Source organism: Marmota flaviventris, chromosome 11, assembly GCF_047511675.1.
Source record: "Marmota flaviventris isolate mMarFla1 chromosome 11, mMarFla1.hap1, whole genome shotgun sequence".
Taxonomy (NCBI): Eukaryota; Metazoa; Chordata; class Mammalia; order Rodentia; family Sciuridae; genus Marmota; species Marmota flaviventris.
This window is the reverse complement of record NC_092508.1, coordinates 108,265,919-108,288,710: the sequence shown is the minus strand read 5'-3', so window position 1 is coordinate 108,288,710 and position 22,792 is coordinate 108,265,919. Positions and strand designations below refer to the sequence as shown.

Here is a 22,792-nt window from a genome sequence, read left to right as displayed (position 1 = left end):
TTAAATTGGATTGCACTGCATTGCTGCAAGAATTTGTGAATAATTGCAACTTTTGCTATATTGAACCATCGAGTCAATGGAAATATGCTTTGGACTGAAGTGTGTTCCCCCCAAATCGTATCTTGAAGGAAGTCCTAACTCCCAGTATGATTCTATTTGGATAGAGGATCTTTAGAAAATAAATCAAAGTTAAATAAGATAATTACAGTGGATCCATAACCTGATAGAATTTTAGCCTTAGAGTAAGACTATTCCTCCATGCACATATAACAGGGAAAGGCTATGTAAGGACATGGGCAGGGGTGGAGAAAGCTGTCTACAAGCCAAGAAAAATGGCCCCAGAATGAAAGCTGCCTTAAAGCCATCTTGTTAAAGCTTCTAATGTTTAAGCTACACATCCTGTGGTATTTGGTGTTGGCAGCACAAACTAATACTGGTTTTAGTACCAGAAATAACACACTACTGTAATAAATACCTAAAATGTAGAAATTGTTTTGGAATTGGGTAGTGGATAGAGGCCAAAAGGGTTTTGAGATGAATGCTAGAAATATCATGTGACTTTATAATAAAATAATCCAAAAATATTAAAATATTTAAAAAATCCCATTTTAAATGGCATCAAAAATGATGTACTTGGGAATAAAATTATCAAAATAGGGTTTTTATACTATAGCTGGAAACAATATTGAAAGAAATTAAAAATTTCAATAAATGTAAAGAACTTTATGTTAATGTATCAGGGTATTTAGTATTGCCAAAAAAGATGGTATGTTCCAAAGTGGTCTACTGAATGAACACAATTCCTAGAAAAATTTCAGGTAGTTCTTTTGCAGAGACTAGAAAGGTGATGCTAAAATTCATATGTAAACACACAGTGAACTTCACCATAGATGAACTGTTAAAATGAATGAAAGTTTGACCTGGTTACTAGAAACAAATCCAGCAACAACAACAACAAAATCATTTTTGTATTCCAGCAATAACCAAAATAAAATTCTGCCAGATGTCATATATATATATATATATATATATATATATATATATATATATATATATATATATATAAATATCAAATGCCTAGAAACAGAAACTCTTGGCTTTAGAATCATATCTGCTGCGTAATCCTTCCCTGAAGGTCCTAGCCCTAAGGTTTTACCCCTGTGGTACTACTACCAAGGTTCTGGGTTTAAGTCATCTGCCTTACTGAAACCAGGTCAGTGGCCCTGATGACTTCTCAATTGCTTGTGGATTATTGTTTAATAGTAGTAAAAAGATATGTACTATTTGCAAACAAATAATAGTGCATATTTTCAAACAAATATTTCTATAATCCCCTCCTGAGAAATCTAAGAAGTCTGATAGCCTTCATTCATTTCACCCTAGCTCTGTCGTCTTCAGTTCATTCTGGCTATACTCTGCTTAGAAAATTCATACACTTTTCACAGAGTGGTTTTCCAATCATTCCTTTACTGATTTCTTCAGTACTCATTTTCTCAATTATTTCAATATGGATAGGCTAATTTTCAAAATATTCAAATTTTTATTTCTTTTTGCCTAATAAATCATTCTCTTCTCGCATTTTATTATAATTATTCAGGAGTAACTAAGACAGTCTTCCTGAATTTTGGTTAGAAATCTCCTCAGATAAATACCCAATTTCATTGATTATAAGCCTTCCACAAAACACTAGAACACAAACATGATTTAGCTAAGTTCTTTGCCAATTTATAACAAAAATAAACTTTTCTCTAGTTTTCAAATAACATGTTCCTGATTTCTACTTCAAAACTCACCAGAATGGTCTTTAATATCCATGTTTCTTTTTTTTATTATATTTATTTTTTATTTTTGAGAGAGAGAGAGAATTTTTTGATATTTATTTTTTCAGTGGACACAACATCTTTATCTCATTTTTATGTGGTGCTGAGGATCGAACCCAGCGCCGCGCACTTGCCAGGCAAGCGCATTACCACTTGAGTCACATCCCCAGCCCAAATATATCCATGTTTGTATCAGCATTCTGTTCATAGTTATTTATATGTTCTCTAAGAAGATGCAGGGATTTTTTCTCCAGCTTTCCTCTATGGAGATCTCATGTGAATCAAACTTATATCCTGTAACACTGTTAACAATTTAATAGTTCTGATCGTTTTTTACTGTGTTTGTAGAATTTTCTATGTATAGATCATGTTATCTGATGGTTCACTTCTTTGTTTTGTATCTGAATTTTTTTTTTGTTTTAGTTTTCTTGCTTAATTTCTAATTCTTGCTTAATTGTACTGGTTGATGCTTCAGTACAGTTTTGAATAGAAGTAGTAAAATAGGATTTTTTTTTAACTGTTTCTTATCAGGAAGGCCTCAATACCGACAAAATTTTAGTATGGTGTTGACTTAAATTTTTCATATGTCTTATTAGTTTACATTCTTTTCTATATCTACTTAGCATAAAAATGGGGGATTTGAAGTGCTTTTTAATATGCATATCAAGATATTCATGAGGGTTTTTAAAAAATATTTCTTAAATATAGTGTACTGCATTAACTTATTTTTGTCTGTTAAACCAATCTTGCACCTGGGGGTAATATTACACTTGGTCATGGTGTATAATCCTCCTTATGTATTGCTAGATTTGGTGTGCTAGTAAATCCTTAGGTTTCCTTTCTGTCCATATTTATAAGGGTATTTATCTGTAGTTTTCTAAAGATATCTTTATCTTGCATGATATTAAAATCTCATAGAAAAATTTTAGAAGTATTCCTCTTCTAAATTTTGGAATGATTTATGAACGATAGATGTTATTTCTTCAAAATTATTATTGAATTCATTGGAGAAGTCATCTGGGCTTAGAATTTTACTTATGTGAAATTTTAAAATTTCTAATTAATTTCCTTATTATCATCTATTCAGATATTTAAATTTGTCTTACGTCACTCCTGGTAGTTTGTATGTTCTCGAAATTTCTTTTCCACTTCTAATACATTATCAAATTTTTAGCAGAGAGTTACTCATAGTCTTCCCTTACATTCATTTTTAAAACTTCTTTCTGTAAGGTCAAAAGTGATTTTAAAAATTTGCAGTTCTTTTTCTTGTTCAGTCTAGATGATCTTTCTTGTTTTATTCATATTTAAAAAAAAACAATTTCTAGTTTCATTGACTTTTTTTTAAATTTTTATTTTCTGTTTCATTTTAATTTATGCTCTAATTTTTACTATTTCCTTCATTAGCATTATTTTAGGTCTATTTGTTTCTCTATTCCCAGTGTCTTATCTTGGAAAATGTTTTTTCTTCTCTTTCCATATTTCTATGAGTGTGTTATAGTTGTATATAATGATGGGATTTGTTATGACATATTTGTACATGCATACAATATAACAGTGTAATTTGACCATTATCACATCTCAGCACTCACTCCCTCCTTCCTACTCCTATCCCTTTCCTTTGCTGATCTCTCTTTGATTTTCATGAGATCTTTTCCCCCAGCTTTCTGGAAAATTAGAGTATTTATTTAATATCTTCAATTTTTTTTTAAAATACAGAGTTTCTGGCTATCAGTTTCTCCCTGAGCACTGCTTTAACTATATACTTTAAATTTGGCATGTTGTTTCTTTATTTCCATTTATCTTATAACATTTTCTATTTTTCTTTCTCTGAGTGCTTGTTTAACTAGAAACATGTGTTGTTATTATTTTTTAATGTCCACATATTTGTGAACATTTAAAAATGCCTTCATACTGACTTCTAACTTAGTTTCATTATGGTTGGAAAACAGACATGATTTTAATTCTTTTAGATTTCCTTTTGAGGTTTTTTTTTCTTTTTCTTTCTTTTTTTTTTTTTAATGATAAAAGATATGGGCTACTCCCAAGAAGGTTCCATGTGCATTAGAGATCACCGTGAGTTTTTCGTTCATGGGTAGAGTGTTTTGTACATATTTCTAATTCTAAATAGTTCATAGTGTTGTTCAGGTCTTCTACTTTCTTGCTGATCTGCGTAATATTTCTATTCATTATTACAAAAGAAGTTCCTATGTTACCAACCACTATTATTGAATTGTCCATTTTTGTCTTCTACTTGGAGAAACCTTTGACTCATTTTTTCTGAATTTTTTTATAGACAAATATAAGCTCATAACTGTTATAGATTTCTGGTGGATTGATGCTTGTGTCATTGTAGCCTACCTCTACATCCCTACTAAGACTTTTTTTGTTTTACAATAATTTTTTTTTATCTCAAATCATTATAACAGCTCTCTCATGGTTGCTATTTGTAAGATACAACTTTTTCCATATTTTATTCAATCTATTTGTATCATTAAACCAAAAATATGTCAGCCCTATAAAGCATAAAATTATATTGTTATGATTTTATCAACTCCAATAAAATCTCAATTTAGATTGGGTTATTGAATATGCTTATATTTCTTGTTAATATTGACAAGAATATTATCTGTTCTTTTTCTTTTTGCTTTCTGTATGTCTTGTGTATGTTTGTTGTTCTACCCCTCCTATTCTTTTTTGTTTTCATTCAATAAATATTTTTCTAGAGAAACATTTTAAGCCTTTTAATGCTTCAAATATTTTTCAGTTACTTTTATAGTGATTATTTTATGGCTCACAAAATATATATTTTACCTTATCAGAATTTACTTTAGATTTTTAATATTTTAATTTCAATGGGTTAGATAACTTTCAATCTTATAAAACCTCTTTTACTCCTTCCCTCCATTTTGTGATGTTTAATATTTTATCATCAATTATGGTGTTTTCTATTAAGCTTTTATCATTTTGTAAACAAAGATATCAGTAAATTGCTTCCTCTCTTTCTTTCTTTCTTTCGAGTGGGAACCAGGGATTGAACTCAGCATCACATAACCACTGAGTTACATCCCTAGCCCTTTTTAATATTTTATTTAGAGACAAGGTCTCACTGAGTTGCCTAGTGATTCACCATTGCTGAGGCTGGCTTGGAACGTGTGATCCACTTGCCTCAGCCTCCTGAGCCTCTAGGATTACAGCCACGCGCCACCAAACTTGGCATTAAATTCCTTTCTATATTTTTAAAATCTGCAATGAATATTGAGTTTTAACAAATACTTGTTCTACAGATATTGAAGTGATCATGCAATTTTATTCTTTACTCAGTGTGGTGAATTATCTTGCTTGATCAACATTTCATTTCTAAAATAAATATATATTGATCCTGATGAGTTATTCTTTTCACATGTTGTTGGAAATAGTTAAATATATTTTACTCATAATTTTTCATCCATATTTTTAAATGAGTTTTATTAAATGATGCATGTTGTAATTTAGTATGGAATTCATATTACTGGCAACTTGAAATTTTGTATTTTTTAAAAAAGTTTCTAGAAGTATCAATAAGCATGGTACAACTTTTTCCAAAAATGTTTGGAATATTTCTCTCATGCTGCTATCTTAGCTAGAGTTTTTTGTCAAGCAAATATTTTTAAATAAGGCATTTAATGGTTATTAATAGTTTGCTATTCTGTCCTTTGTCTCTTTCAATATGTTATATATTTTTAGGAATTTGTCTATTCCACTTAAATTTACAAGTATAAATTTTAAAATTTTCAAAGTCTAATTATATAGCTTGCTTTTTCTTGTTAACATATGTTGTATTTAAGCAGATTTTGATGTGAATGTGGATTCAGGTACATATCGGCTATGGGAAATTAGACAATTAATCTCTCAGACCTACATTTTTAAATCACTTACATGAATAATTAATTAACAATGCCTACTGCATTCCTGGTGGTGGGTTTTCTATATGAAAGACACCTGATGGTATAGATCATCTAAAATTCCAGGTAAAATGTGTAGATAATTCTTTAACTGGAAGTGAAATGAAGACATTCTCAAATTGTACCAAAACAGAGAGTCCATTTTGACCTTGAGGCATCTGTGAATCTCTAGTAGCTTACAAATCAGGTATACAAAGCCGAAAGCCAAATAGTATGAGAACTCACACCACAGATTGCATAAAAGGCAGATTTCCTAAACCTCAACTTTCTCAATGGAATCCTAGAAAAATTTCTGCTATTCAAAGGAAGTGTGTACACATAAGTATTTTTCTTAGTCTAGATCCTCACTTAAGCAGAAAAGAAAAAAAGAAATGGTTCTTTTTGAAAAATTGTACCTAAATGTCATCAGTCATGGCATTGGGGCTAGAGTTCACAGAATGGTTGTATTTTGGAAAAAATCAACAATTCAAGTCATCCTTTCTGTTTAGAGCTGACTGTGTCCCTTGTCAGCTGAGAGAAGCAAACACAAGGCTTCTGTTAGAAATGCTTTCAGTTAGGTCTCAATGTCTTCACAGAGCAAGTTCTAAAGGACATACATTTATGCATATGTGTATACATACCAGGTAACACCTAAGAGTCAGCAGACACAAAGAATCTCGGAATGTGAACTGCAGACTGAGAGATTGCATACACTGAGTATGAAATATATGTAGTTCAAGAATTAGATGACTATTTGAGGAAGCCGGAGCTGCCATACTATGATTTTGCTGGATCCTAGGCACTTTTACTTTTCTCCATAAATATAAACACTGGTTTTAAAATAAAGCATTTTTGTGGGCTCTTAATGGCTCCATGAACCCTAGTAACTATGCCCACTGTATCTAAAGCATAACTTGAATCTAGAGGAAGCAACAAGATTTTATCAATAGCCAGTTTTGGAAGCCAACCAAATAGAACTTCCGGATTTTAAAAGACTCAGTTAAAAACATTAAAATCATAGTAAATGGAGCCTGATAAAAAAATTTGATAACAAATTAAACACAGATTAAAATATAGTTACTGTTGTAAAATTAAAGATAGATTCTTCTAATCTAACAACACAAAAATAAATAATAAAACACAAAGCAGAGATTAAGAGACATGGAGCAAAGCTCAAGAAAGAAAATCAAAGTTCCAAGATGATAGACTAGAAAGAAGAGATTGTACAATGGCTGGGAACTTTCCAGAATTAGTTAAAGAAATAAATCCTCATATTGAGGACTATCAATGAATCCCTCAGGGTATACTAGTAGGTCTCAATGAAAATAGATAGAGATTATTCTTACAAAGTAAATGGCAAGGTAAATTTATTTAAATAAGAGCATATAATTAAAAAATGAAAGTAAAGGATGTCCTTAGCATTCTCAGGAACACTAAATTAAAGCAAAACTGGCCAGAACTAAAAGTTGGATAATGTGACTGTTACTCAGCCAAATGAATTATCCATTATAATTAGAATTAAGAATTCAACATGGCACAATTTATTAGATAACCATCAATCGATAACAACCAGCAGGTGAACATTATCTAAGAAAGTATTGAAGGCTCACTTTATAGGATGTAATATGTATTAATTAACTATAGTTTATTTACATGAAAATGGAGATTTATTTTGCCAGGTTGTCCTGCTATCTTTCCTATATCTAGTGAAATCTCACTGTTCGATGTAGGCAGGAATTGTGTTATTTATCTTGGCAGAAAGTAGTTTCAATATATTTTCATTTGTTGCCTATTTTAGATAGTGCAAAACTCTATTTTGCTTACAGCATCTCTTCAGACTTACCAAAGCCTCTGAGTAAACTGTCTGCCCTTTATTCTGGAATTAATATTTTGTTGTTATTCTTAGCAGAGAACATCTGCTTTGCACCTCAGCATTCTTTATCCTTTTGTCAATTACTGAGATTCCAAAGAGGCACATTTTTCTTTCCTTGAAAATTGATAATTTCTTTAAAAATGCTCATAGAATCCCATGCCTTTTAAAATGCTCTTACCTATTTGTAGAATTTTAAATCTCCAAGAGACCTTAGAAATAATTTAGTTAGCCTTCTCATTTTACATCTGATAAATCTGAATGATGAGGCTATTTGCTCAAGGTCACCTAATGTTTCAGAGACATGCCCAAATTTAAAACACATTTTTCTCATTTTCAATCTTATAGAGCTTTTACTACATTCTGATTTTTTAAAACTGGGCCACCCCAAGGCATTAGACACTTATTTTGAGCCTAGAACTGTGCAGTGTGGGAGAGGGGATGCTATAGAAAAGCTAATTATATATAATCCTTGGAACTTGGAACATTTCCAAAGATTTGCCCATTGAAAATTCTGGAGCAACAGTCTTTAAAAAGAAATACTAAATATCCATCTTTTAAAATATATTGGCTTGTGCTAAAAACGGATTCAATACTATTTGGAAGATAAGACTTAAATTTTAATAAGTTTATTGAACTTTAATTTGATCTTGTTTTTTTCCTAAAATAATCTGAAGTTTTTTCCTTTGACCTCCTGTTCCCCCATGTAGAAAGTAAAAGATTGAAGAAGTGTATTGGTTCTTCCTATTCTTTAACACTCATATGTATAGATAAGCAATTTAATTTTTGTATATATGCTTCACTCAGTAGTTAGGAACTTCTCATGAGTAAAGGAATATACTTAGTAAGTTCTCTCTTCCTTCAAGTAACTACTGTATTGTTGGTGCAGACTATAAGTTAAATGAAAGTTTGAAATAGACCACTTTTTACCTACTATTTATAAAAAAAATCTTCACCTTTGATTTTATTTTTAACTTTTTATGCTAATTATTTATTTTTTCAATTTGTATTTTTGAATGTCTTTTTATTGTCAAGGTAGCAAATTCTAACCTTCAAAGAAGATGTGCCATCTGTTTTCAAATGATTGTGTGAACATATCCCCAACAAACTCACTTACTCATCTATTCTTTAGCTCAGTGCTAAGCACTAAGAAAATAAAATAACAAATGGCAAAGGGGATCTTTTTCCTCCTGGATCACATGTGCTAGATGAACAATAAATAGGTAGCAAATTGAATCATTGAGCCATCGTTGCAAGGCTTCATGAAGCCCATTACGAGAATGCAGGCAGCACATTTAGAGAGGATGCTCAGGAAAAGACTCTCAGGAGTAGTGACAGGGATCTGGGGTTCAAATGACAGCCATGCCAGATCAAAGGAAAAAGCCATCTTAGCAAAAGACTTACATGGAAGTAATTTTAATGGCCACAGAATTGAGGGGTTAGATCACACCAGCTTTCTGGGACATGGTAAGTCGGCTACTAGAGAGGGAGGATTGAATTGTTTTAATTAGGTAAGCAACAGTGAAATTAATGCTCACATGAATTAAACTTGATGTTCTCTGGAGAGGAGATGGTAGAAAGAATATATAAACAAGGAATGTCTTAGGGGACTGGGAGCAGCTTCAGTGAGACATGTGATGACTTTCATTAGGTCATCTGATTTCATTTTAATTTTTTCAGGAGTAATAGTTTTATGTTTCTGCGTAGTTAGGGTTGTAGGGGTAATAGTTTTATGTTTTTGCATAGTTAGGGCTTTCTGAGAATATTGTACTAAAACTTGGACCAATAATTAAAAGGTGAGCTTTAGAAGTTAAATTATGATTGAATAAATAGTGATAGGACATCTGGAGGGATACCCCTACCTGCCAATTTGGATATATTTATCTTATCATCCTCCTGGAGATGTGCATTAACATTCCAAAGAGTTAGAAATAATGAGCTACTCAAATTTTTATTTGGTTATACTAAGGAGTGAACAGTTTCTTTCCATCTCTGAAGAGAGGAGGCAGGTCAGCTTTTCTCCCTCTCTACAACTACCCAGAGTCATATTTTCCTGATTCCTCATTTACCATACATATCCTAGAGTGGAAAATGGCAACTACCTTACCAAGAGTTGGAGCAAAGTAGACCTAGTGCAACTCCTGCTATGAATAATAATAATTATTGTCTATGCTCTAGAAAACCCTATGTTACATTCATGGCAATATCACTACATATAAATGTTAAAAACATAACAGTAGTTTCTTATGGGTGACAAAAAGTGAAATCAATTGAAATGTGTGTGTGTGTGTGTGTGTATATATATATATATATATATATATATATATATATATATATATATATTAAAGTTTTCTTGCATCATTTCTCTATATATATATTGAAGTTATTATAAAGGAGTAAGCCTGGCATCTCAGTACCCTGGCTTCAGGTCTCTCCATCTCGCACAAGTAACTACCATGATGCCACCTCTAGTTATGTTAAATTCAACTTAGTAGACTTTCCTCTCAACAAGATAATATAGCCAAAACCTGTAGAAATAAATAATTCAGGTTCACATTGCTTCTGATGAATCACTTCCAAATTCACTGTCCCTAAATAGCCCTTACAGTGTCTGTTAGGATTCTGGTAGTTGACTGGCATAGGTGGCATTCCCATTTGATTTCTTGCTACAGTTACAACCAGGTAGTATTTGATCTGGAGGTATCTGAAGAGACTTCTACCATATTTTCAGTGTCTTGGCTGAGGTGGATCCTAGTTGGGTATTCCTTTCTCCTCATGGCCTTTTCATAAACTTGAGCTTCCTAATAGCCTAGGAATATCAGGATAGGAGTTTTCTCTGAGAAAGATAATTTCTCCCCATGTCCAAAGATACCTAAGGGGAAGCTACAGTGCTTCCTCTGGTCTAATCACAGAAGTCACATAATGTTAGCATTGTAATAATTCATTGGGCATAAAGTCATAAGTTAGTCCAAATACCAGGATTTGTAGGAATAGACTCCATCTCTCAATGACTTTTTTATAGAGTGATGGAAAATATTAGTAGTATTTATCTTGGCAACAGTCTACCATATTCTCCTGAGCATAGTCTGATCTGAATGGAAAAGCATATTTTATTTTCTTCCATACTTCAACCCCAATCAGAAGTGCTGACCAGATATAATGAATAGTGGACTTAAAACTAAAGTATAATTAATAAGGCTGACATGTGCAGAGGCTAATATGTCTGACAGAACCTGCTTTGGTCATAATTTCTCCATCTCTATGTAAGCTATCACGATTATAAGAATTGAAAATCAGCCATACTTTTTATTCTCTCCTCACTTGTTAACTGTGGTGGTTTTTCATATGTATCCTTTAAAGAGATATTCCACAGAGTGCATAAGCTCCCAAGTCTACTCTAGCATGGTGGTACTCAAACTGTGGTTTGGGTACCCATGGAGTTACTACCATTAACCAATAGTGATGCAGGTAATCATGATGACAGATAAAGATTTCTTATCAGAACATCTATACCAAGCATTTTAAAGTATCTTATTTCCAAATTTTTATACGTATTTTTTATTATTATTATTATTATTATCATTATTATTATTTTTGTTTAAATACCTTTGTTTTATTTATTTTTATGTGGTGCCGAGGATCGAACCCAGGTCCTCACATGTGCTAGGCAAGTGCTCTACCACTGAGCCACAACCCCAGACCCTGCATATTTTTAATTATAACTGGTTGGCTTGACAATGCACAGTTGTTCATAATATTCTTTCTTCCAATTTACTGAAAACACGAAATACAAAAGCAAACAAATAAATAAATTTCTTCACCAAATTTAATGCTACTCTGAAGTTTAAAAATTCTCTTGGAGATATAAAATCCACCAGGACATAAAACAAAGGAGAAATTAAAATACTGAAATAAGAAATATGCATTTTAATATCCAATTTAGGTACTACAATTTATAGGTTTTTCTGTACTTTCCTGACTTTATATATATTTTGATTAGGAATGAAACTCGTTGGAGAGGAAGTATTTTTGCCTATTTGGGGGTGCTGGAAGTCATACAGTTGAGGTAACATAGTTTAGTGATTCTTTGAAATGTAGGTGAAATGTTTTGGAGGACTACTATATTTTTACAGCAACTACATAATGAATTTCAGATATCATGTGTTTAATTCAATTAAAATACAGAGCTAAAATCTTTTATCAAATCGGATCATGAAATATTATATCAATTATATTCATTAATGTTATTACATTTTTTGTAATAGTTTCTAGCCACTATGCATAAGATATTATTAATTTAAATTCATAATGAATATGTTGAGATGTCAACCTAAAATTATGTGGGGGAATACATAATTTTATCAAAATTCTAGTAGGGGGTTAAATGAACACAATGAGTTTGGCAACTTCTACTTTATTTTCTATAATTTTAGTCATCTGGCTTATTTGTTATTAGTTTGAGTTTACCTTGAGACTGGGTCATGTTGTTTCCAGGATACTGTCTGTTTCCCAGGGCTATATCCCAGAAGCCTACCCCAATGCCTCACATCTGGTAGTTTCAATGAGTGCATCAAGCATACACACGTATGAATGAGTGTATGCATGGCCAAAGGGACACATACATAGAATGCAGTGATCTTTTCCTTCTTTAAACTTCTATTGATTTTTTTCTTATGAGCCACTTACACTAGAAATTTTGGAGGTTTAGTACCTCTATTACAATGTCAGTTTGCAAAATGCTAGAAATATATCAAAAGAGTGTATATGCTACATGTTATTTCATTTACTCTTTGATTTTTAAAAAACAGCTTTATTAATGTATAATCTGCACACCCTAAAGCTAATCCTTTTACTTTTCAGTGTAAAATTCAGTGGTTTTTAATATGCTCATGGGAGAGTACAATGATAGCCTTTATCTCATTCTAAAACATTTTCAGCACCTGAAAAAGAAACCCCATACTCCGGAGCAGTTACTTCCCTCTCAGGTTAAGCAGCTACTAATCTCTCTCTCCGTAGATTGGACTTACTTATGTAAGTGGGCCAATATAATAGGTAGTCTTTTGTTACTGGCTTCTTTCTTTTAGCATAATGCTTTTCAAGGTTAACTTATATTATATCATTGTATCTGCATTTTGTTTTTAAAAATTGCTGAACAATATTCCTTTTTGGTGACACACCACATTTTATTTACATATTCATTGGTTGTTGGGCATTCAGGTTGTTTTTGACTCTTATGTCTAATGTCATACAATAACTTTGTGTTTAAAGTTTTGGGGGACTACCAACTGTTTTCCCAACTGGCTGTATCATTTTACAATCCCACCAGCAATATGTAGTGGTCCATCACTTTGCTAAACTTTGTTATTTTCTCCTTTTTATTTATTTATTTATAATTTTTTAATTATAGCCATTTAGTAGACAGGTGAATTTGATTTGCATTTACCTAATGATTAGTGATATTTAATATAAATTCATGAAGTAATTCACCATTAGTACACACTTTCTTGTTTTAAGAAAGTGTTCTTCAAATCTTTAAATTAGTTTTTTTTAATCGTTAATTTGTTAGAGTTCTTTTTATACTCAATACAAGTTTCTCATCAGTATTTTGACTTATGTTTTCTCCCATTCTTTAGTTTTTTTCCCCCTCCATTTTCTTTTCTTTTGGGTGGGGAGGGGTACCAGTGATTAAACTCAGGGTCACTTAAAAACTCAGCCATATCCTTAGACCTATTTAAAATTTTTAATTTCAAGACACGGCCTTGCTAATTTGCTTAGGGCCTCATTAAATTGCTAAGGCTGGCCTTGATATTGCAGTCCTCCTGCCTTAGCCTCCTGAGCCATTGGGATCATAGGCATGTCCCACTGTGCACAGCTTCTCCATTTTTGTTAGAGTCTGTAAACAAGTCAAGATGGCGCCTGGCATTTTGCAGAGGGAGTAGTTTGTGAAGTAACGCCAGGGAGCCATTAAGTGTGGAGATTCCTTATTGGTTGACTGCTGTATCTAGTTTATGTTAATTAAGATAAGCTGTGTGGAATGTATACATACCACTCCTGTCCTACAATAAACGGCTCCCACTCCTGCTGTATCAATGTACACAAGTTCCTCGTCACCCCCCGGTTATTTTGCTGCAGCCGGACTGCGGCACATTTTCATATTGTATAATTTGCAGCATAATTTTTTTTTAAAGCTTAGATTCAATCCAGTCTGTTTTTCTGTTGTCACGTGTACTTTTGTTGTCATATCTAAAAACACTACTTGATTTTTAACTAACTTATTGAAAATAAATATAAATCCCTGCCATGCTCATTCACTACCCCTGTGCCCCCACCAACACACACACACACACACTCACACACACACACACACATACACACTCACACACACACACACTCACACACACACTCACACACTCACACACAGATGCATAAATGCAAGCCCTGCAGACCTCCTCAGACCTTCAGCTGGAACTGCCATGTGATTTATCTAAAAAAAAGTTCACAATAGAGCTGAGTCAGCAGAAATCCCTTTCTTACTACTCAGTTGAGACCCACAGTTGTTTTGCAAAAGGGCCCTTACTTTAAAAAAACAATGAATTAAAGAAAGAAAGGAAAGCGTGAAGTAGTAGAGAAAACAAAACCTCAGGAGAGCATAAATGCTGGAAATATTACCGAACAATGACTAATCTGAGATACAACCTACAAATATTAGAAAGCACAAAAGCACAGTGTGTTTCAGGAAAGGAAAGAAGACTGGTCTGGTAGAAGAGACACCAGACCAGGGGTTGAAAGATGAGGTATCCATAGGACCATATGCTTCCCACCACTAGGGCAACAACACAAAACAGGGCAAAAAGCAAAATCCAACAGCCTCTGTCAGAGTGAAATTAATGGTAAATATAAGATTCCAAAGAGCACTACTTGTCATACTTTAGTGTACATACAGATCACCTGTTTAAAACAGGCCCCAATTCAGCAGGTATGTGGTGAAGACATCAAAGCCCATGTTTTTAGCAAGCTCCATGTGATGCTGATTCAGCTAATGTCCACGACCATGCTTTGAATCTCGTGGCTGTGGAAGAGAAAAGGGAATAAGATTTCATTCCCTCCTTCAGAAGGCGATAAAACAGTTCACTTTTTGATCAGGCTGTTTGTGGGATGACCTTTTTTGCATGTGTTAAGTCTTTAAAGGTCAGATCTGTTTTCTTCTCACCAGCTGTGTGGGAATTGCTCATCCTGCGCTTCTTGTGTGGGGTTTAATTATGTAAGGGAACCAAAAAGTTTCACAATAGCTTGGAGAAATCTCTTCTAATAGCATCTAACACTTAAGGGTTCAAACCAACTCTGAATGGGTGAGCTTGGAGAGGTAACAATCTATTGTTTTTTTTTTTTTCAGTTCAGGGTGAGGAATGAGAACCTAGAAACAATCTCCCTCAGAGCCCTTTTGCTGTGTGTGTGTGTGTGTGTGTGTGTATGTGTAGGGGGTGGGTTTAGACCTCATTACAAGAACAAAGGCACCCTTTTGGGAAAGACTTCTTCCAGTGGACCACTAAAAGCATTCACAGGCCAGTGTAGGCCTAATTGGAAAACCAAAAATCTTCCCTCAGCAGTTGAGGTGAACACTTTAACAAACTCTCCAGAGTGTCTAGTGCATACTAAGGACAGTACTGGTTTCCTGGTTACAGAGATTAGTAAATTGCTGATGCCTAAAGCAAGCAGCATTCTGGGGCGACTGAGAAATGAATTGCACCATAGTAATGAGGTGGTGAAATCAGAGGTTTGAGATTAAACTTGCTTCACTGCTTCTGCTTGCAAGTGTGGTTTGCACAGACTGCAGGTCTCTGTAGCCAACAAGTGTTGCACCTCTGAATGGTAGGCCAGGACTGAAAGGAAAGTGACCACAACACTCGGAGCAACCAAAAGATCTTTATTGCAGCAGTGCAACAAAGAGAAAGGAAAGAAGGAAAGAGAGAGAGAGAAAAGAGAAGAGATGAACAGGGAGAGAGCAAGAGCAAGAGAGAGACAGAGAGCGCGCGTAAGAAAGATAAAGAGCAAGAGAGAGAGAGCAAGAGAGAAAGAGCAAGAGAGAGGGAGCAAGAGAGAAAGAGCAAGAGAGAGGGGGGCCTGGCAGGAGGGAGTTTTTATAGCCCAAATCTAATGGGGCCTCTGGGTCTGCAAGCTGCCTTGTTGGCCCAAGGGGGGGGGGGGTTAAGTGTTCAGCCTTAAACAGGGTTGAATGTTCAGACTTGAGGCAAACAGGTGATAAAGGACCAGATAGAGGGGGGTTTGAGTGCGTGGGCTATCTTGCAGCCAACATCTGTTCAGCCTGCCCTGCAGGCAACACAGTTCAGCCTGCTCTGCACCCAGCATTCCTCCCTTTTTGTTTTTCTAAGTGACACAGGGGATGGCGTAAAGTCCTCTGGCTTCTTCCTGCTTAATGGTGGGCGCGTTAGACCTAGAAGGGGAAGTGGAGGAATGTTCCGGGGACAGGTCTGAGAACACCAGGGCAGAAATAACACTCAGTGGCTACAGACAACTACTGTGGTAGGGGTAAAGTCCATAAAAGTTCCTTGAAGCCACAAGTCCTCGATGGCAGCAAACCAGTCCTAGATGGAGGAGATTCTTGGTATCAGCCACTGGTCCTGTAGCAGGGACTCTAGGAAGTATTGGAGGTGGCTTGGTTGAATCCAGTAATGTTAAGGGTGACAGCCTGATTGCAGCCAGTGGAAGGGCAATCGCCTTGACCCATAAACTGAGAGTGGGTGGTGTCATGTCGCTTGGATGTAGAAGCAGTATCTGTGGTTTGAGATAAAAACTTGAGAGAGAATAATGATTAGTAAAAGAAGAAGAGGGTTGGCGAGAAATTTTGAGTTTGGTGGGCGTGGTGGAAGTCCAGGACTGGACATTTGGAACAAGTGCCTTTTTAAGGTGGGAGACATGGTGGTACCAGGGGGAGTTTAGGTTTGATGCTTCCTTGTGGGGATACTGTAGAGCAGACAGAATAAGCAGAGTGGATGTGCTGGAGAGTAGTTCTCATTCCTAGGAAGTGAAAGAGGGGTTGTGAAAATTGGAAAAAGGGTTAGAGAGGGTTTTAGATGGGCACAGAGTCTGTGGAGCCAGAGGAGTTGGTCATGAGTCGTAGGTGTCCATCTTGGGCATCAGGGCTGATAGTCTTAAAGAAGTAGTTGATTGACCAGCTTGTTGGTGAATTTGTGTATCTGATCTTGCATGAACTTCTGTAGGCAATTTAATAGACATGGTTCTATTAGGAGAAACATAGAGAGGACTAATCCTGTGGGGGGGGAGGAGCCAAGGCCATACTTAACTGAGCATTCCCCATGGAGCCTGTTGGCTTAGTTGCTGTCTTCTCTTTTCTAGCTGTTCTTGTCCTTCATTACTCCCAGGAATGACTGGTTTTGGCTTAACTGGTTTTGGTAGGTGTTTAAGACCAAGTTGGTCAAAATTGACTTTGTTTCTATCTATTGTTAAGAGTCAGCTGAGTTCCCATAGGGGTCGCTCATGGGGGAACCTGAGAGCAGCTTCTTAGTTCTGCTAGTGCCATTTGCACTAGGATGGGTCCAGGTCTTGCTTGACCTTGTGGCTTCCCTTGGAAGCATCAGGGATGTCTCCTGTCTCCAATGACCCTCCTATTCACAGCAAATGCACTGATTGGCTTTTCATTCTCCAGTGGTCTCATTAATCTCCCTGATCAGGAGGTTATGTGGCCCAGACTTGCAAAGCTCTTTAGAGAAGTTCCCTGTTCCCTGGATTCAGACTGACTCAGAGGGCCAGAGCTAAATATTGGTTTTCTTGGCCATTTTAATTTAACTTTAAGTCTTGATCATAAACATCCAGCAAAGTCAGTTTCACCCTAAATTAAGAGTATTGGGCTTTAGCTGAAGTCTGGCCTACTTTGGAGTCATTCTTACATGTAGTAAGATGGGAAGCACAGCCTTATCCCAGGTAAGGCTAAGATTTATAAATCTTAGGTAAAGTGTTCTAGTATTGAAGCTGATCTTTTTTTTTTAAATATTATTTTATAAAATTTACATATATTGTTGATGTCACATGAATACTAGGTAATACAGTATATTACATTTAAATTGTACCCAGTGTATAGAACTTTATATTAATCTTATTGATAACAGGTCCAGTTATAAAACATTAAATGATATAAATAAATCTCCGATATGTTATTTTTATAAGCCTAAAATAACCATGCAACCTTTTGGAGAACACCAGCTTGATATAGTTTTTTAAAGCTTCTATCTTAATGACATATACCTGGAAAATATGAATACATTTAATATACAAAGAAGAGTAATAGTACCACAATTACTACTGATGTTTTTATATTGATCAAGTTTAGCTTTTAGAGAAATAACATATTACAATATTGCAAAATAACAGTTGTTGTTTAACCATAGTTGTATATACAGACCTTCTTTAGCACTTACTTAAACCCTCTTATTTACTTAATAGACTCTCTTATCCAGAAACACATTTTCCTTCTATTAAATCCATACCTAGAACCTTCTAATTTCTGTTTCCTATCTGTTAACTCTTTCTTTTACATTTTTAAATAATCCTTATAAATTTCTGAACTTAGGCAAATTATTTCATTTTAATAAGAGATATTTTGTTATTTGCAGCACACAATTAATCACATCTGTTGACCATTTCATGAAAACATGAACAATGTTTAAGTATATAGAATTATACTGTTGTAGGAACAGACAAGGCAAGGCACCTAAGATAGCACTGAAGATAGGGAAATAGTTTTATTTGGTTGCAGCCGGATTTAGAGGGCACATCTTCTGCTGTAATCAATTAATCCCCTGAACCCCAAGTTTATGTTGTTTCAGAATTTTGTACCCAACATGTAAGGGAAGGGGCTCAGAAGTTCGCAGTCTGCAGAAGTTCACAAAAAGCAGTTTTTTTTTTTTTTTTTCCCTCTGTTCTGGGCAAGTTAACCCTTTAAGGACACTTGGGAGGGGGAGAGCTTTTTCTTCCCTTTCTCTCCTCTTCCCCCCACCCTCCCCACCCCTGCCAGCTGTTATCATGGAGCCCATTTGGTAACTTTATTAGAAATGTAGACTTCTCTGTGAAGCCCCAGCTCAAAGCCAGTGGCCTTGTTTTACATATTTTGTGAAAAACTAGTAAGGGGGTGTCTAGCTTTTTGAGTGCTGATTTTTCCAGCCAGTGACCAAGTAAAACAGGGCAACAGGAAAATAGGAAGTTTATCTACATTGAACTTTTTGTAGAGATTTTTTTTGCTAAAAGTCCTAAAATCAGCCATGGTGAAGATTTCTGGAGAAGGTCAGTTAAGTCTTTTCTGTGGGCCTGGTAGGGAGGGGAAGACAGGAAGGTGGGGCTGAGAGCAGCTTGGTGGATCTGAGAATGAGGAAGGAGTGATGTAAAAGAATAGGATTTTCCCTAGCAAGGAAAACTTGAGCAGTAGAACAGGTAGAGCAGAGGGGAGGATGGGAGTGAGTATCCCAAAAAAGCCTGTAAGGGACAATTCTTAGTAACCTGTTTTCAGTGATGACAAAGCAACTTTAAAGGCCATTTTCACCAGATCTCTGATAGGGGTCCAAGGGCTCTGCTCAGCTGGTTTGAGCTTTGGGTTAGCTGGTAAGAGGACCTGGTGGGACCTGGTGTGGGCACTGACAGAAGAAGAGAGGAGTGAGTGGGTGAAGGGATTCCTTCAGTACTTGCTACCTCAGAAAAGAGGCAATGTTTTGAGGAAAAACAGTTGTTTAGGTTTTTGATCTAGTGAGTGGAAAGGAGAAGTCACTTCAGGTGGGGGAGACAGTGGAGGGGCTGGGGCAGAAGGTTGAGGGTGAGGACCTATTTGAGCCAGGCGATAGGGTGGAAATTTATCAGTAGGGTCAAAAGTAGTGGATGAGTCCGGAGGAGGAGGAGATTGGGGATCAGTGGTTGTGGGTGTTGGTTTGCAAGCTAGAAGAATTTGCAGAGGTCTGCAAGAGGTGCAGAGAGCACAAGCAAGAAGAAAGCTTTCATATAGCAGCTTTTTACCCATTTTTTCGAATGCTCACAGTAATTGCAGAGATCCCTTAGAATGGAGGGATCCAGGGACCCAAAAGGGGGGCCATCTGCTTTGGTTGTCTAAGGGATAAGTGGGCCAGGCCTGGGTGCTATATTTGATCAATTTTGGGGGTTTGATGTCTGGTGTCAAGGAGAGGGTTTTGAGGTTATCCAAGAGGCATTGTAGGGGAGAGTCGACCGGCAGAGAGGACACATTACCCATGTCGCAAAGTAGTATAAGGAGAAGGGAAGGGGATGCAAACTTGGTATAGAGGAGAAGGAAGGAGACGCAACTGTAGTATAAGAGAGAAGGAGGAAACTGATTTATTGGCAAAAGGGGCGTCCCCGCTAGAGCCAAAAATCAGGAGTGCCTTAGTGGCAGGTTCGAGCTGCAGAGATTGGTCGTCACCGAATCCTGACAGTCGAAGCTCTCGTCCTGGACGGAGCTGGAGCCATGGGAGACCTTGGCCAAGGCTTTTCTTTTCGGGACCCCTCCTGGAGAGGCCAGATACTCGCAGGGCCGGAAAGAGGGGATAGAGAGAGACAGGGGAAGAGGGAGGAAGGGGAGGGTAAGTGTCTGAGGACTAGGACTTTAGGAGAGCCACCAAGATGGTGAAGGTCTGGGTGGACTGTGATGTTCAGTTCTCTGTTATGTGTCCCCGGAGGTTACACAGTCCCTCGAGGGAGACCTACAAAGCCTATGCTGATAACTAACAGCTGGGAAGGGAAGGGAATAATTTTGAACCCAGGAGTCTATTCTGCCCTAGGAAGGAGTCCCTGAGGGCCACCATAGCCTTAAAGGCTGTGGTGGGGTGTTTTCCTCCCCGCAGGTGGGCAATCCTCCTGACACCACCATTGGGTTTAGGACTCCAGGGAGGGGAAACTCACCAATCGAAGGCTGGTGGTGGATGGAGTTCTGGCAGTCGAGAAAATGGGTTCAGGCCTGGGTTCAGGCCATCCGGTGAGTGGCACTTCCCAAAAGTGGGTTTTAACCCTCTCCTGGGTTTCGGCACCAATGAAAGGAAAGTGACCACAACACTCGGAGCAACCAAAAGATCTTTATTGCAGCAGTGCAACAAAGAGAAAGGAAAGAAGGAAAGAGAGAGAGAGAAAAGAGAAGAGATGAACAGGGAGAGAGCAAGAGCAAGAGAGAGACAGAGAGCGCGCATAAGAAAGATAAAGAGCAAGAGAGAGAGAGCAAGAGTGAAAGAGCAAGAGAGAGGGAGAGAGAGGGGGGCCTGGCAGGAGGGAGTTTTTATAGCCCAAATCTAATGGGGCCTCTGGGTCTGCAAGCTGCCTTGTTGGCCCAAGGGGGGGGGGGGGGTTAAGTGTTCAGCCTTAAGCAGGGTTGAATGTTCAGACTTGAGGCAAACAGGTGATAAAGGACCAGATAGAGGGGGGTTTGAGTGCGTGGGCTATCTTGCAGCCAACATCTGTTCAGCCTGCCCTGCAGACAACACAGTTCAGCCTGCTCTGCACCCAACAAGGACTTCACAGCCCAGCCCAGCATCTCAATGTCAATTTCTTCTTCTTTTAGGGTTCTTGTCTCATGAATTTAAAGAATAAAACCCACAGACTATAATGAGCGAGTCTAAGAGTGGGATTTATTGAAGAAAGAAACAGAATTCTTGTGTGCAAGAGAGGACCTGTTAGCAGGTCTAGGGATTTATATAGCACTCAGGTCACTGCTATTGGTCCAAACTTAAGCAAATTAGGGTCTGAAAGAAGTACCAATTCTGAGGGTCCAAATTTATGCAAATTTTGATTTGGAAAGGTACTAATGCTGTTGGTTAGCCCTGAATCCCATGCAGGTTTATCTTACTTTCATTTTCTTCCCTATTTGGGAAAGGGGAGATTGAAGTTGTTGAATTGCAAACCCTCAGTGGGGTGTCTGAAGCTGGAGCTGTGTGGAGTGTGCTTATGCAGTGAGTATCCCCACTGTGTTGAGGTCGTCAGGTTGCCCTGGGTGACAGGTCAGTGTGTCTCAGGCCTGCACTGTCATGGCGGGCTCCCCATGGCAGCCTGTGCTTTAGGCCACCTGCTGTGAAATTCTGCCACTTCCCTGCTCCCCTGCTCTTTCTTAGTAGGGACCAGTGGGTTGTCTGTACAGCTTAGTGGCTTGGGGAGCCTTGTTAGTGGTATCATAGGGGTAAGCACAGTTTGGCGAAAGGTCCAATTCAGACTTAAGGCAGAAATCTCAGAAACAATCTAAAAGGATGTGTGGCTGCCACAGTCCGGCTGCAGCAAAATAACGGGGGGGGGGGGGGGTGATGAGCAACTTGTGTACATTGATACAGCAGGAGTGGGAGCCGTTTATTGTAGGACAGGAGGGGTATATATACATTCCACACAGCTTATCTTAATTAACATAAACTAGATACAGCAGTCAACCAATAACGAATCTCCACACTTAATGGCTCGCTGGCATTACTTCACAAACCACTCCCTCTGGCAAAATGCCAGGCGCCATCTTGACTTGTTTACAGACTCTAACAAAAGGATGTGTGGCTTCAACTTGTTGTCCCTTTCTTTCTATCTTCCTTCCCAAGTGACTTCAAGCATTTAAGCAACTCTTTTGTCCAAAGAAGGGTCTGAGCATTTCTTCTACTAGGCAGACAGAATATTTGCTGGGACAGGGCTATTTCTTCAACTTTTAAAAATCATACCACAGGGATGATTGCTGACATTTTAGAAGCTGGACCAGACCACAGAGGCCCTGCCCTGGAGCAAGAGGTCTCCTCCAGGGCAGATCTCTTGTGCTTGGCCTGGCCCTGGATTTCCTTATTGGAGATGAGGCTCCGGGAAAATGCTAAGTGCCTACTGTACTGCATGACTACAAAGGAGTGATTTGTACGAGTGACAGGTACTTTTCTCCTCTGGGAGGAAAAAGGTAAGCCATGTGTTCTCTGTATGGGCTTTCTGGCAGGCAACTTAATATGGAATCACACCCCTGGAGGAGACAGGTGAACCCTTGAACAGTAGGTCAGGTCTGAAAGGCAGAAAAATCTAGATGCAGAGGCAGGTGGCAGCTTAAAATGACATTGAGTCATGAAATGTTTTTTTTTCTCCTCAGCTCGGGGAAGATAGTTTTCTAAGCAAGTATTCCAGGCTGAGGTGCAAATAAGTGGATGAAACAC

The 22,792-nt window shown here is 37.1% G+C and overlaps 1 long non-coding RNA gene across 1 annotated transcript; it reads right to left on the bottom strand.

The window, feature by feature from the left end:
• Window positions 1-16,522: 16,522 nt before the first annotated feature.
• LOC139707667 (uncharacterized) lies at window positions 16,523-21,136 on the bottom strand. The gene is made up of 2 exons (XR_011709140.1): window positions 20,544-21,136; window positions 16,523-16,869 (listed from the first exon to the last, which is right to left on the bottom strand). It is a non-coding gene; the product is annotated as an uncharacterized lncRNA (long non-coding RNA).
• Window positions 21,137-22,792: the final 1,656 nt, after the last annotated feature.